Below are 20,171 nucleotides of genomic sequence, written 5' to 3'. Positions count from 1 at the left end.
TAAGGTATTTGCAAAAAAAGTATATGATAGGATTCATCAAACATTCAAAAGAAAAGTCAATTTTCTTTTTCTAGCAATTATAAAGAAAAAAAGTCAAAATCTTTAATTTTGCTTTAATCTTACGTTTAAAAAAAAATGAAATCTACATTTTCTTTCCTCAAAATAAAACAAAATAAATTATAAAGAAACCAGCAAACGTTAAAACCCAATATATCATGATATCTATTTATGTCTCATACTATTTCCTTTTCAAGAGGATAGCTCACCTAAGCTTGTTTTTGCTTTAAAAATCAACACTGTAAAACTGTATGAGAATGAAATATGTCATTTATTTTAGACAACAAATGACGAAGATAAAGGTTTATACAAAGAAGGGGGGACATCAGCGATCCACGAACACTGTCATAATCTTGCACAATATATCAACCCATCATTTCTGATTCCCCCCATATAGATAATTTCACAAATAAATATGGTACAGACCAGTTCAACCAGGGGAAAATCAGGACAGATGTGTTGAAATCCTATGTAATTACATTGTATGTATCTACTGATTTTCCCCATACATGATTATCACAAATAACAAACAATGACTAGTTAAAATACAGACCTTGGAAACTTGTTCCAAAGTGTACAACAAGCAAACAGATGGCGAACAAAAAGGGCTACAATAAGATGACGAATAATTAAGCTACATTTTTATATATATAGGTGGGATTTAAGATGGGGAGGTGGTGGGTTACTGGATTTCTCAAATTTCAACACGCTTTCTACAAGTCCAAACAATCAAAACTTTCTAACAGAAGTAGACACGTGATCTATACACAAGTTTTCATTGGTTCAGATACAAACTGTGCTAATGTTGAATAGGGGTTCCCGACGGGGTTTAATGTTCAGAGGTACAATACGGGTTACCCGGTACTAACTAATATAAATAATATAAGGAAAAAGTTTCGCCATAAATGTTATTATATACATACTATATATTTTATGTCTCATACTATTTCCTTTTCAAGAGGACAGCTCACCAAAGCTTGTTTTTGCTTTAAAAATCAACACTGTAAAACTGTATGAGAATGAAATATGTCATTTATTTTAGACAACAAATGACGAAGATAAAGGTTAATACAAAGAAGGGGGGACATCAGCGATCCACAAACACTGTCATAATCTTGCACAATATATAAACCCATCATTTCTGATTTCTCCCATATAGATAATTTCACAGATAAATATGGTACTGACCAGTTCAACCAGGGGAAAATCAGTAGATACATACAATGTAATTACATAGGATTTCAACACATCTGTCCTGATTTTCCCCATACATGATTATCACAAATAACAAACAATGACTAGTTAAAATACAGACCTTGGAAACTTGTTCCAAAGTGTACAACAAGCAAAAAGATGGCGAACAAAAAGGGCCAAAGATATGATTAACAAATCATATTCAGAGCCATCCAAGGTGAGCTGTCTTGTAAATTGTGTAACAAATTCAAACATTTATATACATAAGTTGTGAAAAACTTAACTACAATTCAACCATAACGGAGGTAATTAATGGATATTTCGGTTGGACCCTGTTGGTGAGTCAGCACGCAAATATGCCTAAAACAGGTACTTTAAAGTGGGAAGGGAAATGGATTGGGGTTTTTTCCACAGCAGTTAAACACTGACCTGCATGGTAGTCCCCGTTGTTACAGCAGTTAAACATTGACCTGCATGGTGACCCCATTGTTGCAGCAGTTAAACACTGACCTGCATTGTGACCCCATTGTTGCAGCAGTTAAACACTGACCTGCATGGTAACCCCCGTTGTTGCAGCGGTTAAACACTGACCTGCATAATGACCTCATAATTGCGACACTTAAACACTGACGTGCATGGTAAACCCCATTTTTTGGGTAGTAGGACACTGGCATTTTTGGTAAAAGTTATATATGGTGGAAAATGGGCCTGTATAGAAAGAAACCGGGTACAGCCAATGAGTGAAATGAGCCAACAACTTGATGCAGCAGTTAAACACGGACCTGCATAAAATATTTGAACTTCACCAACGAATGGGCTGATTCAGGAGAGGTGAAGTGATCAAAGAGAAAGTGTAGGTATGCGAATATAGCGTTTCAAGGCATTAGAGTTCCAGCGACCTAATTGTTGGATATAATTCTCCGAGTACCCTTTTTGTGCTGCATATGTTGCTGCCCCAATGCGAAAACTGTGACCTTTGTATAGTGCAGGATTGAGACTAACATACTTAATGATGTTTGAAAGTTCTTTGGAAACATAATTGTACGTAATCGGAGAACCATCTCTATATTGAAAAAGTGGACCAGATGTATGACCTGAATGCGACAGATAACGGTGTAATGATTTGACGGGGCAATGGTCCAGTGTGGGGGAGCCCTCTACACAAATTGTGACAGGCTTATTCATTTTTTGGGTTTTGAAATAGCGCAATACTAATTGCACTCTGGAGGGAATGGAGTCATTGTATTGAAACTCTACATCTTGAAGGTGAATGACTTTATCTGATGTAATGCCTTGTTTTACTGTGACCTCACCAATCTAAGGAAAGAATGAAAACAAATAGAGAAAGGGGCTTCTAACATAATACGATAATCCAAAACAGAAATGGTGTGGGGTATAGCCTTGATAATCTGAAGCAAGATATCTCTGGCAATTGGCAGGCGTGAATCCACTGTGGGAGACAACCTGTGATAACCCCTTAGTATCTTTTTCACAATAAACAGCTGTGTAGGGTCCGGTAATGCAAGTATCTTATGTACATAGCCTATGGCAGAAAAATGGGAAGAAACTGTACTTGCACTAAAATGGGATGCATGCAAGTGGGGTATAAAGTTGGATATGTCAACCACACGCAAGGGTAAAGCTCTCTGACCTTGAAATGTTTGCAAGAGTTGCCATGATCGCCGGTACGCTAATTGAGTTGATAATGCCAAGGATGCTGATAAAAGTGTCCGTGCCCCATGTGCTAAATGTGTAGAAGAGAGTGTGGGATGAGTATCTGACATTCCTCCAGATCCGGTGCTAGCTGCCGAGCTGCCTGGAATTGAAAACGAAATAGCTTGTCTGCAATTACATTCAATTTTCCCCTAATATGTTTGGCTTTGAAGTGAATATTGTTGTAAAGGCCAGCAAGCACAAGCCTCTTGATAAGTATCATGATAGTTTTGTCTTTACTAGATTGTTTGTTAATGATTTGTACTATTGACATGTTGTCGGTTAGAAAAAGAATCCTTCTATTTTGTAGTTGTCCTCCCCATATTTCTAAAGCCAAGACAATGGGAAAGAGTTCCTTAATTGCAATCTGGAAATGATCAAGTTCTTTCGACCAAGACTGCGCAAACCAGTGTGATCCCAACACTGCCGCAAATCCAATTGACCCTGACGCATCCGTGTACATACTTTTGTAATCAGAGGAGTCCCATTGTTAAGGGAGGGAAACTGATTTTCCGTTGAAGTGCGAGATGAACTGGAACCACATACTTAGGTCAGCACGTGCCTCTTTGGTGAGATAAACAAAATGGAAGGGTTTTGAGATATTGCAAGTTAAATCGATAAGGCGTCGCAAGAAAGCTCTACCTGTGCCAGGTACAAGCAAAATTTAACAAGCCTATAAGGGATTGTAATTCACATAGGTGTGCATTCTTCCGATGACAGAAATCACTGAGCTTGCTGCTAATTTTTATAATTTTCTCCTGGGCAACCTACATTCCATGACGAGAGAATCAACTTCGATGCCATATATAATTAACTGTGTTGTAGGGGCAAAAGTTTTGGCCATATTGATAGGTATATTAACCTGGTTACACAAAAAAGGAACCGTGATAAGTCCTCCCGACATTTTTCGACACTGGATGAAATGAAAAAGAAATCATCAAGGATATGGGATATCCCCGATGCATGATATTTGTTGAGCATGATCCAAACCAGAGCCTGACTAAACTCCTCAAATATTTTGCATGAGCTACTGGCTCCCATAGGGAGGCAGCGGTCATAATAATATTTACTTTTCCAGGTAAACCCAAGAAGATGATAGTCTGATGGATGTATGGGCACTATGCGGAAAGCATCCTTAATGTCAGATTTTGCCATAAAAGCCCCCCGCCCAAAATATTGTACTAGTGAAATAACTTTGTCTATTGTATCATATTGAACTTTGGAATTTTCACGAGGAATGTATGTATTAACTGACTGACCTTCGGGGAATGATAAGTCATGAATTACTCTATATTTACCTACTTCTGATTTGGGAACAATGCCTAATGGTGATGTAGCAAAATTTGTTAAAGGCGGATCATCAAAGGGGCCTGCTATTCGTTGTGCTTGTATTTCTTTCAATATGTACTCATTAATGGCCTCCACATGGTCCCTAGTTGACTTATGATTCTGTGGTGAAGATCCCAAGCGCGGTTGAGTTAAGGCTTTCCCCATAAATTGTTTAATACCAGTGCTGTACATAAATATACTTTACCGCACTGGCATATTGCACGACGTCACAATGAAAAATACGTCACGACGAAGGTCATGACGTACATATCTACAGTCCTTTTGTGGTTGGAAATGTCAAAATATTCTTTCGTTATTTACCACCTCTGTCAAATGGTAAACTGCAATCGCGTAAAAGTTTCTGTCAAATGGGTTATATTAATTCTCTTTGATATTGAAAACGTTTCAATTTCTTCTTTATATAGCATGCATGCTAAAGTAATATCCATATTATATTGTGATCTTGATATCGCCCCTAATCTACACGTATAGTTACTTTCACAATGGACTCATTTGCATAAACCGGGTTTCCGTACATAACAATTTCATTATTGGCACGACACCCCGAGGTTTTTAAGTGAAAGATGTTTGATTTATGTGACATGTGAACTTCAGTGCCAGAGGAAAGTTAGGGGACCAAGTTCTGGCTTCAACAGAAAATATGTTTTTCAGGCTAGATTCAACTTCGTATGTCTAAAAATCGCTGCATCTTGCATATTCAATACAAAAATTAGACATGTTACAAGTCACAATAAACTTGCTCTCAGCACTTTTCAAATTAAGAAATTAATATGCTTTGAAGTTATATTAACTTCAAATTGTATTGATATCTGGATATCGTGCCAATTTAACGATTTATACATACACGATACGTTTTTATCTTGATGATTGATCACGTGATACAGAGTTGATGTAGAGACTGTCGGTCTGGTGAAAAATGTATAAGAGGTCAATATGCACTTAATGATATATACATATTGTTTTTGTATAAAAGGGCTGTGTTTACAGAATTTGTCACAAATTGATCTGTTTATTGACGCTTTTTTCCTGACATATTTATATGACCCTACTTAACACAACTGCGAGGGTGCGCCTACACAACCTAACCTAAACCCTCTACAAAATCCCTCAACTAAGTATTGTGATTTATTTGAATCATAACCTAGTAGCTCCTTACGTAGTATTGCTGGTTTTACTGGGATTGGAAGAGGTACGGGATGGTTGGTGTGGCTGGGGCTTGGGTTTAGCAAAACACTTTGTTCTGGGATGTCTATTGCCACACTCTGACACACATGGACATATTTACATGGGAAGACTGAACATTTATCACCCCCGTTGTAGGCGAAACACACCTTTTGGGGACGAAAATTAGACTTCTTAGCATATGGGGGATGGGACTTATCTGAGAATTTTGGTCCCATGGCAGCAACCCGCAACCTCAGTTCCGGTACTGGCTGCTGCCATGGAAGTAAGGAGGATTCTCTTAACTTGCGAAAAGTTTCATCATATCCCCGCCATGCCTCGTCAACATGCAATCTGTTAATCTCCCTGATGTATGCACAGTACTTTAGGATATTGCATGCCTCCGCTGGATATCTCTGAAGGTATATCGACATAAATGTTATAAAAGCATCAATCCACTGGTTGATGGAGAGCGGGTACTTTTGTTTTTGGCTCTGCTCTACATCAATTTTCCCTGCCTGTATGGTGATTGAAAGGGGATCATCTGTATAATTGGGCAGTAGTGTTCTGAGGTCAATAAATTCATTGGCCCAGATTTTGCACTTGGTTTTCATAGGGACTGTAGCCCTAAGGGTATGTTATCACTGATTGCAATGGGTGTGGGATTGCGTGCCGACTCACCCTGAAATACTGCGTCAAGGATGGTGGTGACATTGTCACTCGAAATGGCTTGGTTGGAAGTGGTTGGTATGTCCTAGCAAGTCCCATCCATTTGGTGCCGTGAATTGGGAGACGTCTGTTCTGGGGGAACGTTTGCATTTTGGGCCCGTGCTTGCTCCTGGACGATGTGTCTCGCCAGTTTTTCATAATCTATGGTGGGGGTCAACTATGCAGGCTCTTGTTCCACAGACGGGTTGTGTGGTGCTACACTGTGACGACTGGACTTCTTTGGAGCGGGCCGGGGTGAAGCTGGTCGCTTCCTTGAAGTGGCTTTGCCCTTTGGCATGTTTGCTAAAACATAATTAACAACAGTAAATCTGGGCATCAAGGAAAAAGGGGCATGTCAACTTCCAACAAACTTGATGAGTGAGACAGTTGGCAAACTAATACTACTGTAAACACCAAACAGTATACCACATGACATCCAGCATAGATATAAACAGTTCGCATGTATAATAAAATGGACTTGTACATCGCAACAAGGGCTATGATAACTGAATTTGACAGAAATTCAATAACCCAAAAAACATATCTAGGCACAATAATATATAGATAATATAATATAACTTGATAGAAAGAAACTAAATGTCAAATCTGGAGGCTGTTTTTAGTTATCAAAGAATATAAATATAGTACCATAAATAGGTGTCAGGGAAATATGTAGTAATAGTAGCGTCATACCGTTAACCTTTCCCTAATTTTAAATCATACTCATGTTGATTGATAACAATGGAATATCATACTAAAATGCCTCTCAGTGTAATAGACATTGCATTTTATATATCTCTATAGCACAGGCCTTGCACTCTGCCCTGCTGCTACTTTAAAATATAGACAGATATATAGTTTATATCTATATAACTCTGCAACCACACTCTAAATGTTTCCGTGCAATAATGACACATTATACTGAATGCTTCCTGGTAATTATGTAAACATTATACTGAATGTGTCTGGGTAAGTATGTAAACATTATACTGAATGTTTCCTTGCAATAATGAACCATTATACTGAATGCTTCCTGGTAATTATGCAAACATTATACTGAATGCTTCTTGGTAATTATGTAAACATTATACTGAATGTTTCCTTGCACTAATGAAACATTATACTGAATGCTTCTTGGTAATTATGTAAACATTATACTGAATGTTTCCTTGCAATAATGAAACATTATATTGAATGCTTCCTGATAATTATGTAAACCTTATACTGAATGCTTCTTGGTAATTCTGAAAACATTATACTGAATGTTTTCTTGCAATAATGAAACATTATAGTGAATGCTTCTTGGTAATATGTAAACATTATACTGAATGGTGCTAATAATAATGAAACAGTATACCGACTGCTTCTTTGTAATTATTTAAATAAACATTATACCCAATGTTTCTTTGAAGATATTGAAGAATGCTTTTTTAAAGTGTTTCAAACACCAATAACAACCATGGCCTACATAGGCAAGGCCTAAAATAACTCAAGTTTGCATTTAATTTTTGATGTGTTTATATTGACCTGAGATCTTTGGCGTTAATAATTATAGCGTTGCTTATACTCCACAGAAACTTCCTCATGGGCTGATCATTGGCTTGAGTACATAGCAGGTGTACTCCATCTGGGCAAATGTATGACAGTGACTCCCAGAATCCACGGTGTGGCCAAAACACAATCCCTTGTACGTCCGATAACTTTTCTTTCAGCAAGTGGTTCACTGACTGTACCATCTCGTTAAACCGTGGACAGGACGCATATGGCAGCCGACGCAACAACTGGCAAACGATAACTTTTTTTACGCCAACTCCGTCGCACAGATAACAAGTCTGCGAAAAAATGTTCTCTGAGATTTTCCCTGGTTCGCTACGGGGCGATATGTCATTTTCACCGATCTGCATGAAACATATATCGGGGGTTGTGTCAAAGTGCAGAATTTTTGCATTGAAACGAATATGTCTAAGACATAAACCTCCCTTTCCCCGTAATGAAACTTGGAATTGTTCGTTGTCCAAACGTAAGTTCATTATGTTGTGACGTTGCAAATAAACATCCAAACGGCGCACATATGAATGTCCTATCACTATCGCCTTGCACGTTTAATCCGCCATCGTCACTGACGCGACGCGTCTGCTGAACGAGTGCACAAAGTTACTGTACCAATGATTCAACCCACGAGGATGTTAACATGTACTAGTTAACAAAACAAAACTGCAAGTCACTTACACTTAGTGCAAATCTCCAATGCACAAACTATAAAAATTACTGGATTTCTCAAATTTCAACACGCTTTCTACAAGTCCAAACAATCAAAACTTTCTAACAGAAGTAGACACGTGATCTATTCACAAGTTTTCATTGGTTCAGATACAAACTGTGCTAATGTTGAATAGGGGTTCCCGACGGGGTTTAATGTTCAGAGGTACAATACGGGTTACCCGGTACTAACTAATATAAATAATATAAGGAAAAAGTTTCGCCATAAATGTTATTATATACATAATAGATATTTTTTGTCGAAATATATCGACAATATCTTTTCCCTCACAATTTACAGATCTAATTCTTTAATTAATTAAAAAGATAAAATCTGGAAAAAAAATTGACAATAAGACAAATATTAAACGTTATTAATATTAATCTAAGCCTTTGTTGAGCCTCAACCTCAGTCAAGGTAAAAAAAAAAAATACGTTAGTACACCAAAATATCTGAAACCAACATGATTTATGTATTTTCCTCATTTTGACAAATTTCAATCTCTGTTTTAATATAATCATTTATTTGAATATTCATAAAACTTGTATTATGGATTGTATTTTGGTGAATTTTCATAAAACTTCATTCTACCACTTTTGAGAGATCTTTAAGTTTGATATATTAATGTATCTGTAATTCATATATATTCTTAAATATATATGATTTATTTTTTAGTAACACATACAAATAGGTAACCTTCATAATAGCATCCCAATTATTTGTAATATATCTTGATCTGTATATCAACATTTTTTACACAATGCACATTCTAATAACAAATATCTCATTTCCCCGTCTTCTTGCAGGGGTTTGATGAAACTATGTGGGCCAAATTGTGAGGGTAGATTTTATTCATAATGTATACAAAAGAAGTTCTGAGTCCAAGAGAAACTATTGGTGTGCATGAAAAGTTATGTATATATATAGCTAAGCAGATAACCCTAACAATCTTTCAGTAGGTGATGCAAGCATGCACTTTGGTATGAAACATCCTTTGACACTATTTTATCAAAAAAGCACGTTAGCCACCAAATATCTAGAAATCGCGGCCATAATTTTTCAAGATGGCGGCCATACCGTATTCGTGAATTGGAAATACTGAAGGTGCAACTGAAAATCGCACATTTGATGTAAAAATGCGTACAACTGGACACCAAAACTACAAACAGGCAGTACTAAATATACTATATACAATTAGACCTTACTCTCCTTGCAGAGACTGTAGATAAAGCAAACAGTCTGCCTCTCGAAAAGAACGAATCAGCAAAAATATAGCCAACTCCATACAAAGGATCAAATTCCAAAACTGAAACTGTGGACTTTCCGCTTCACGTTTCTTCACCCAGTCTTCTTTGGAAAGACTGCTCTCATTTCCCTCTGCTATAATTTTCATAGGCCTCATTTATTATAAGTTTATATAAACAGCATGATGTTACCTGTTATATTTGGCGTGTTCGAGTAACACTGGAAGCAGATAAAAATGATTCAGCTGTACCAGGCGTTGTTACCCCAGACTCTACAAGAGCACCAGTCCAACCACTATCCTGCAAGAGTGAATGGCTTGATTTAAAAGCTGACATCTCAATATGCAACCCTCCAAACATCATGATAAACTTGTCTTCACCATAACGTTCTGGCCTGTGTCATTGAATTTATTTGGCTGTTGCATAGATAGGCTGATCAGCAGCAATCACTGGGACCTGAACAGGATTCAAAATAGCAACAATATCACTAATTTTATCCATTACATGTCTGATTGTTGCAACTGAGTGTGCTTGGTCCCGGAGTAATGGTAACAAAGATGTTATACTAACTTCAAAAGGTGGGCTTCTACCTTAATATGCAAAATGTGATAACCATGTTACATTGATTTCATGCTCGTTTACGGATTCAATGAGACTGACCTTTTGTAACCATTCATATTCTGGCTGAAGCTGTAAACTTGGAACTGAAACAGGACTATCAACTCTCGAAGGCTTAGGGTGTTTGTCAGAGAAAAAAACTGATTGTATGTTGGTAAATGAGTCCGGTAGTTCTGGAACCATTTTAGATTTCGAATTTACTGGTAATTTCTCCCGCACCTCACCTTTGTAATCCGATGTTAGATGCTGAAAGATGGATATACTAATTCCATGAAATTATGTTGATGCAGACGTTGAAGATGGATTGTGGTTAATATTATCCATAGCAGCAGTAGTGAAAATATTCTTTCTAAGATTTGATGGACAAACAACACCTTCCGTATAGAATTGGGAGACCGCTGCATCCCTTAGTTGAGCAGATATTTCAAGCACCCTATCATAAGAGACGCTAAGACCGCGATCATGAAACATTTCATCTAATATCCTTTTCCTGGTTTTTGAATAAGTTGACATACCGATAAATACAGGAAATGACGTCTCACGGTCTTTAGAACGCCTGAAAGGTTTTGACTCGTCTTTGTATTTTGCGTAACAGTTGTACTGAAGTAGCTGTGCCATTGCTAAGTCCGTTTTCGAAGCACCAAATCTTAGCTGAGATTTTATATCAGCACCATGCTCAATCATGCAAACAAACTGTACAAAAAGAGATGGCATTGAATCTTCAATACAACTGTCATGGAAAGATCCTTGAAAGGCATTTTCTGTTCCAGTATACGTTTACGCAATATCTTTGCTGCGTTCGCTAATATCAGTGCCTCCGAATAGTACATCGCCTGTGATAATGCTTCGCCGACGTCTTCCTTGTAGGCTAATAACATATCCCTACCTTTTTTGTGAGCTTCTAGTCCAGAGATCTCTTCCTACAACTTGTCTTTAAGTCTCGTGGATTTTATACGTGGCGCTTCTACTCCCGATTGTATCAAACCTTGATTATAGAGGCTCACAAGGTCAGCCAAGCGAAAAACCATCGGACCGTCAGTACCTATTTTCGACTCAACAATGTAGACAAGAAGCACTGAAAAGACGATAGGATGGGCCTCCTTCTCTCTTGTTGCCATTTTTCCGCACTACTTTGACTTGCAAAACGAGCTATCTCCCTGTTGTAAAAGGTTGTGAGACAAGAGCGATGATATTTTAGTTCTTGAGCAACTATATCCCCACCACTTAATCTGGTCATCAATCTAACGTTATTCAAATTTCTGGCACATTCATTTAATCGATGATATTTACCATCGTCATAGCATGACGAAATTAAGATTTTGGAGCATCTTTTTCACACAAGAAACATACTTTATCTTCAAGAGAGCTCCGTCTACTTTTTGTAGGTACACTATGGGCATCATCAGACATATTTGTAGCAGATCGTTTGCGTGTCCTTTCAAGCTTATTATTGCTAAATGAAAGTCTACAGCTTTGATGATATTTAGTATTGTTTTCCCTTAGTGTTTCCTCTATTCCACCACCTTGATCTAACCGATTCGGGTTTAGTTTGATTGGCATCTGATGAATCGCATGGAAGATAGGAATATGTCTTGCAATCATAACGAACCCATCATTATCTGTCCGTTTCGTAACGGGTTGAAGGAGATTTAAGATCCTCATCTTTATCAATCTGATAGAGACAACATTTACTCCAGTCTGTCTCCAAGTTTGATGACAATGGTCTCACATTTGCCATTTTTCAAACAAAAGGTCATAGATGTATCAGCGTATATATTGACGTTTTATAATATAGAAACTGACAATGTTTAAGGCCGAGGGCATATCCTTTTACCACCTTAAATTATCCAAAGCACATTGAAATATGGGATTCAACTAGGTTCATGGTAAATTTACCCCTACATCTAGCCCGATCGTTCATCCAGCATTGTTTAAGACCCGTAAGATATGTACTCCATTCAGGTAACAATTGTTCCATTACCCTTGGCTCGGCTCCCCTGCGCTGGCACATCCTGTCTATTCAGGTGCGGCTATCTTACTAATACTATTTACTACCTTTATAAAAGAATACTTAATAGTAAAGCTAATGTTGGACCACATGCTGAGTTCCACAGCAGTGACGTCAGCAGAGTGCCCTGGTTCTGCTTCGACTGTCACTCTTTTAAATAAATATCTCTTGAAGATTAAAACCGTATAAAATACTCCTTCAATAATGAATAAGCGGTGTTTTACTCAATTAAAAACAATAGCACAAAACAAATTATTGGGTACTGAACACTTACATAATGCTTTGGCGCCATTTTGAAAAAAATGGCCGGCATTTCATTATGTAACGATTCACAAATGTCTCTCATCATGTTTGGAAGACAAAAAAAGCACGAATTCCGAAAATAAAAAACACAATGTCACTTTTAACAAACAATAGAGGAAGGAATATGCAATATCTTAATGTAGGCCGCCGCCATCTTGAAAAATGGCCGCCATATTGTTTTTTTCGGGTGGCTAACGTGCTTTATTTATTCAACTATGTTTGGTTAATATATGTACCAAGTTTGACGCTTGCATCACCAACTGAAAGATTTTTCCATATATAGACATAATCTGCTGGGCTAATATAGAACTTAACAAATATACACTTCTCCCTTCATATTGTCTAAGTTACTAACATCACTAACCTAAACGTTTAGTCCTTAAATTGTTATTTTCTTGTATAGAATTGAGAAACAAGTTCTTGATATCATTTCATATTCTCCTAGACAGTTCGTTCTTTTCCTCTATGCATTTACCACAGTTAAGCTTACCCAGGATTTAAAACAGCTGCCTACAACAGTACATGAAACACAGACAGACACACCATTTACCAATGTTCAATGTATGCAAATTGTACACAATTGTCATCCTGAACACACTGCCTGTCAGATTTTGCACATCCTCTTTTAAAATCATAGTCAACTCAATGAATGACACCGAATACATAAACAGACTCAACTAAGCCAACAAACAAATCTGCAGCATCCTGTACTATTTTTTTAATTGAAAGTAGAATCGCATGCAAGGAAATCAAAACTCCCCCACATTTCATATTCACCAGTTTTAATTCTACATAAGGCACTTTATCAATGAAGAATAACTACCATCATAAATCAATACAGAAATAAACAGCATTGAATCTATTTGAATTCCATGATAGCTAATGCTTGCATTATCCGCCATTTGATACTTGTAATTTTAACCTAATTCATATTGCCAAATGAAACTATACAACATCCACTGACTAGTCATACCCAAATTAACTCTAAATTGTTCTCTTTTCTTTTATTCATAAGTTTTGTTTACATTCAATAATTGATTAAGGTAAAAGGTCACCAAAAACCAACACAAAGTGGAAATACCTCTGACTGTTCACAAACAATTAGAATTGCAAGTGTTCTATTTCGGGCCAAAATAAAAATAGTGTTTGTTTCCCTTTGCCCGACCGAGTCTTAGAAAGTCGCACCGACCCAAACGTTTTAATTCCGTCATTCTGGTGAAGTTTTTTTTTTATCCATGGATTTCAGGGTTGTTTCAGGTACAGATCAATATTTTATAATGACCAGTATTTTCTATATCTTCCTTTGTTTCGATCTAAAAAGAATAGGAATAGAGGTGATCTGCTAGATTGAGATCGATAAATTGTTCTCTACAAGATGAACGAAGAGACAAGAGACTTCGGGGTATACGGGTGTGCAAGCTGTGTTTTTCAGTAGGGGGAGTGTTGATATTTTGGACGGGTGTGATATTTTCAACAGTCAATAAGTATTATATCCATGTATTCTCAATTCAAACTTATTTCCGAACTTGATACATTTACAAACTGGAAAACACATAATTATATGCGCATGTGTAACCCAGATCTGATTGTTTGATTTAAATACCTGACCTTGTAAAATATGTCAGCATCAATTTTGTTTGATCGGCAAAATCAAGTCTTGCTGAAACGTTCTCTGGTAAAAGTTAGATCTACCGATAAGCCTACTATAAAACAATTCTAAACAAATTCGAAATCACTACCATACTTGAATTAACATAATGTGCAAAAACAAAAGCATACAATGTCACTGAACCACAAAATAAGCAGCAACCGAACTTACTAACTGTCTGAAGTTATAACACCATGCGTCGGAAATAACATCATTGTCCATAGTTACACCATTCTAACTGACTTCATTTAAGTGTTCATATGTGGCATAAATAGCAGAACAAATCCGATGAAACCTGAGTGTTCGTAGAATCAACCGTTATACATGTACAATATGTCTATGTTCAGTGGTTAGATAATGAATATTTCTCAATTACCTGGAGTACTGTCCGAAGTATCAACACCTTCCTCTAACTACTAAACGTGGCAATCAAAGCGGAACCTTACGCAAGGATCGACTTTACGAGTTTGACGATGAAACGTGGAATGATGTGTTTCATGACGTTTTGGTATCGGGCTTTGTTAATGGACATTGGGATTTCATACTAAATACAATTCTGCTGGCTAAAAAAAACCTTTTACCAACCTACCAACTCTCCTCTGAAATTTAGGGTCGGGAGAGGAGAAACAAACACTTTTAAATATGGTATCACCCCATCCCCTTTCATTCAAGGACCCAACTACATGTACTAATACAAAAATGGATTTTCGGTATATGTTATGATTTCAAAATATATTGTATATACCGACCGAAGGAATCGAACCCACTCCTTTTCCCATTCAAGAAATGGAAAATGTGCACCTTTACACCTGGTCAGTTGTAGATATCAAAATATTGAAAACAACGTTATACCGACTATGGTGAATTGGCAAAACTCTGACTTAACTGTCCTCTTTTAAGCATCTCTCTAAGGGACTATCCTTTAACTTACTGGCTTTGGAATTTTTTTTTTTAGGTAAGATAAACAAAATTAATATACCATTACAAAGTTAACTATGTTAAAGTATATACTACCTGATAACTAAAGATATATTCTAAATCGTGTCTTGTTTGCTTGCCCCCCCCCCCACCCCCCCCCCCAAAAAAAAAAACCCACCAAACAAACCCAAACCAATTTAAACTTCAGTCAATCAAATTGCAGCACATGTGTATGTATGTTTTTTTTTTCAGAATCTCTGTATATATCATATTTTATAACCTCATAATAAATACCTATAACTTAATATTTCAAATAATTTTGTTAAAAAAACAAGGAAAATATTAAGAGTTATGTACCCCCAACTGAAAAGAACCATGCTATCTTGTCTTGATTACTAATATTTGTTGAGTTTCAAAGAATTTCATAAATCAAAGGCCTGAAGTGCCTCAGAGTCGACTCGTCCACGATTTCCAACAAGGGAGGGTGTATACAGCACCATATTATGAGCTTTAATTAGTATGGTGAAACATGTACATGCAAGACTCAAAATTCAAGATCAAAGGTCACTATCCATGATATCCACATTTATCGGTACATGTCAAATATCAAAACCCTATCGCCAACGACAAAACAGTTACAGTCCAGAAACAATGTGTAACAGGTACCGATAGAAATTATTCTCTTGAAGTCTTCAAATATCTTGATCACATCTTCCTTCGTTTTGTTTACATGAAGTATTTCCGTGAAAATGTACCACGTGAGTATGTAAATGAGGTTAGCTGGTTCGTTTTTTTTATTCATTTACATTCTGTTAGAATATTACTTCAAGAATTGTCATATCAATTATTTTCACGGAGAGTTAAATGCAATATATCAAGTTGAAGTTGTTATTCATCTAACCCTAACACTCCTTATATTCAAGTGCAATTGAAAATATAATCATTTCGATAGACTTCTTAAGTCTTTCATAATTATTGTTTGGCTAAAACTTGAATATTTCATGCATAACTTTACTAATAATGTTAACAAATCTTAAACTCAATGAATGACACGCAGTGTCTGCTTTCATATCTGCAGTCTCATCTCCAAACTGTATTCAGTTGCACACCTGCTATCGGTGCTTGATTCTAAACTATTTGCACATTCTTTCACAAACAATGTGTGAATCCCATTGACAACATTAAGAATTGTATGTGCGCAGCAATAATTTCATTTAATAAATCAATTAATACACACTACCAGTCAAACTATATTCAGTTGCGTATGAGGGTGGTAGTGAACCGGTGATTCCACAGGACAGACCTCATGCCAAGGAGCAGCTCGCTATGCGAGGCGACTAACAAGCATGACAGTTAAAGCTATTTCAATTACATCAGTCATATAACTCATCGCAAGTGCACACAGGTCCATGTACAATTACCCCTGTCCCTCATATTTAAACAACATGCCTGGCTAGTAACCCTAGCAAGAGGTCCATGGGCCACATCATTCACTTGAGTCACCTTGGTATATTGTTGTTCAGCTGTTGTGATTTTTAAACGATCTTTTTTAAATCTTTATTTCTATGAAAATGTTTTACCCATTTTGGTTCATCTCTATGAATGTTCTATTGAATCTTATACTTTCCAAATTAGAGTTTTGCTTTTAGTTGGATTAAATTTAACTGCCACTTGTGATACCATCTTCGCTAGGGAAGAGTGACGATATACAGTATTTATCTTTTCACCCCGAGAAACACCAAGTATAGTCACCCTTGGCTAGCAAAGATGATGTGATAAAAGTTATATCAAAATATAAATGGAGAAATGGAGATTGTTGTATTCATATGTTTTTAAAACAAAGGGGGATTTTGAAACCAATTTAATGAAACCTATCACTATCACTTAGTTTATAAATTTATACAAGGCATGATCATATTTCAGCTATTGGACTAGTTGTATTTGTTGCGTCCAAGTGTCAATCATGGTCAATGCTTTCCATCAGATTTTTGCTGTAGTGATAAACACACAAATGAGTTTGATTTTCGTATCTTTTTAGCTTTATTATTTTTATAAAAATAGCTGCGTGCCCAATCAAAAGATCAAAGGCATGTTTCAACATGTTTAAGCACTAAGCTTTTTAGAAGTCAACAAACTAAATAATGATAATACATATATTTTAGCTATTAAGTATAAATCTATATTATTTTGCCTTAACCTGTTTATATTTATATGAGAAATCACAATTTTAGGTACAAAGATACATACCAGTGGTTTCCACTTTTATGATAATTATTTGCTAAATAAATAATAATAATATAAAACTCAGAGTTCCTCCCCAGTGGCATGTATTAATCAACTGTCAGATTTTTATCAACTACATGTATCATGTACATAATCTATATTCAAATTGTTAATATAATTGATTTTCAATATAGAGAGCTCCCTCAATATATTGCCAAACTTTTGTTCAAGACCAATGGGGGTGGCAATACAAAAAAAGACCCACAAGTCTTTAGTGACAGTTTTTTTTTATTTCTTGGTTTAAAGGTCCGCGGACCATAATTTCTGGGGAATCGAAAAAAAAATAAAATGCTCATTTCTACTTTTTTTTAATTCCGCCGATTCTACCCAACATGTCAAACTGAAAATAAAAATAAAATGCATTCAAAATTTACGTAGAAAATCGTGAAATGCAAACCTATTGATTTGTATTTGGTAATCACTTTTTGTTTTGCAAAATATCTTTAATTCATCTTTTTAAAACCATGTAAACAGATATGGCCACTGGTGAGAGTAACGATACCTATATTGTTCTTGTCGACGAAACAGATGGTATTTCATCACAGAAAAAAAGAATTCATAGAAATACATATTTATCATACAATTGACGATATTCTTGCTGCTAACATAAACACGAAGTGCTCTGCTATTTGGGTGTCTAAGGATGAGGGGAAGGTACAGTTGTTAGCGCTTTACTACATAGGATGTTCTATCGTTAAAGTGATAATGTCCCACTGACCCGGTTTAAATGTGGCGAGGGCCTGTCCCAAGACACAGTTAGATTATTCTAACTAGTGACTTTATATCACAACAGTACATGTCATAATGAATGTATTTGAATTCATATACGTGCATCTCTGCCGTCAAAAATCCGAACAGGGAATATAACAGCATGGAGAATTGCCAGATGCTTTTGATATTTTAATGAACGCCCATAAAAAATATGACTAATTCCCAGCAGAAAGGTATGCATATTTCTCGGAAATTAGTATACCTTGTGTAATGGTGGAAAGAATTTGAGTATCAAATAAAAGTGAACAACAAATAACACTTTTTCAAAAAGGGTGCTAGAGAATTTCAAGGGTATGTCTTTCTGGGGAAAATAGGGTTAAAATTATCGCATGGGGTATTTGCCTAACTATAAATTATGTATTGCTTGTAGGAGTTGTGAAATTGATCACTGTTCGTTATCTTCACCTTTCATAATGAGTATTTTGCGCCAACCTAATGTATTTCGCATTTTTTGCAAAAACTCAAACACTTCTGTTGATTTTAAATATGCAGATTAGCTGACCCCAAACAGTCCTATTGTGACGAAAATCGTTTAGTTTGCATGCAATATATGGAAATGCACGAGGCTGTGAGTTTATTGCTGCCTTCGTCATTCGGAACACTCGGGTTTGTTCATTTAACTGGACACAAAATTGACAAAAGATATATCCGAAGGAATGGGGCACGACGTTTTGTTGCAGGGCAAACACGACGGTCACGTGACCTTCTCGGTCAATCAGATTCTGGTTTACTAGTGATTCTGTATATGAGGTATAATAATATAAACTGTGCATCTGCAATATTCTAATTGCACAATACTAAATTTGAACTATATTATCAACATAATATGTACAATTACGAATACAAAAGACAATGGAAATCTACAATTAACTGGCTCAGCTGCAATTCTGAGGCTCTGATTAGTAAAAGCAATACCTAAACAATACCGAAAACTGTCAAGATAGAAGATATTTATTAGATGTCAATTTTTAGACAAGCGATACATTGCTTGTTACATATATTAAACATCCTATAACACGAACAGTGATTTTACACGTTTTGTATATCAACAATGATAGTTTTCATTCATATGTCAATTTGATATATCCCTGTGAGCTCGAAATAAAGGACACCACAGAGTCGTCCACTTCTACTTCATACTTGGATATTTTATTGAAAGTAGACGTTAACGGCAAACTGACAACTCAACTGTATGACAAACGAGATTATTTCAGCTTCTTCATCGTCAACTTCCCACATTTATGTAGCAATATTCCATTATCATCTGCATATGGTGTTTACATATCTCAACTGATTCGATATGCAAGAGCTTGTTCTGGGTATAGTCAGTTTTTAAATCGAGGTAAGCTACTGACAAACAAGTTGATGGTACAGGGATTTCAACAGTCTCGATTGAAGTCAGCATTTCGCAAATTCTATGGTCGTTATAACGATCTAGTTCGTCAATACAACCTCGCATTGGGTCAAATGCTGTCTGACGTGTTTCATACCGATTGTTCTTGGCACACTGACTTGACTGCGGATATCTCCGTTTACCTGATCAGGGTATGAGGCTCACGGCGGGTGTGACCGGTCAACAGGGGATGCTTACTCCTCCTAGGCACTTGATCCCATATCTGGTGTGTCCAGGGGTCCGTGTTTGCCCAACTATCTATTTTGTATTGCTTGTGGGAGTTAGGAGATTGATCACTGTTCGTTAGCTTCACCTTGCATAGGGTACGTGAAGATAAATTTATCTCTGTGAAAGGTGAAGATAACGAACAGTGATCAATCTCATAACTCCTACAAGCAATTTAAAATAGATTGTTAGAGAAACAGGCACCCTTGGACAAACCAGAGGTGTCCCCCTTTAAATTTACTTTTCAAGATATAATATACTAATTTAATGTATCCAATCAATCATTCTCCTCAGTGAAATCAGTTGGCTTTGAAGTG

At 36.5% G+C, this 20,171-nt stretch overlaps 1 long non-coding RNA gene across 1 annotated transcript; it reads right to left on the bottom strand.

Annotated features, from left to right (window-relative positions):
- Positions 1-309: 309 nt before the first annotated feature.
- LOC130049309 (uncharacterized) lies at positions 310-8,525 on the bottom strand. The gene is made up of 3 exons (XR_008797811.1): positions 7,711-8,525; positions 6,157-6,486; positions 310-3,067 (listed from the first exon to the last, which is right to left on the bottom strand). It is a non-coding gene; the product is annotated as an uncharacterized LOC130049309 (long non-coding RNA).
- Positions 8,526-20,171: the final 11,646 nt, after the last annotated feature.

This window comes from Ostrea edulis, chromosome 8 (genome assembly GCF_947568905.1).
Source record: "Ostrea edulis chromosome 8, xbOstEdul1.1, whole genome shotgun sequence".
Classification (NCBI taxonomy): domain Eukaryota; kingdom Metazoa; phylum Mollusca; class Bivalvia; order Ostreida; family Ostreidae; genus Ostrea; species Ostrea edulis.
The sequence above is the reverse complement of the archived record's forward strand: the minus strand, read 5'-3'. Positions and strand labels throughout refer to the sequence as shown.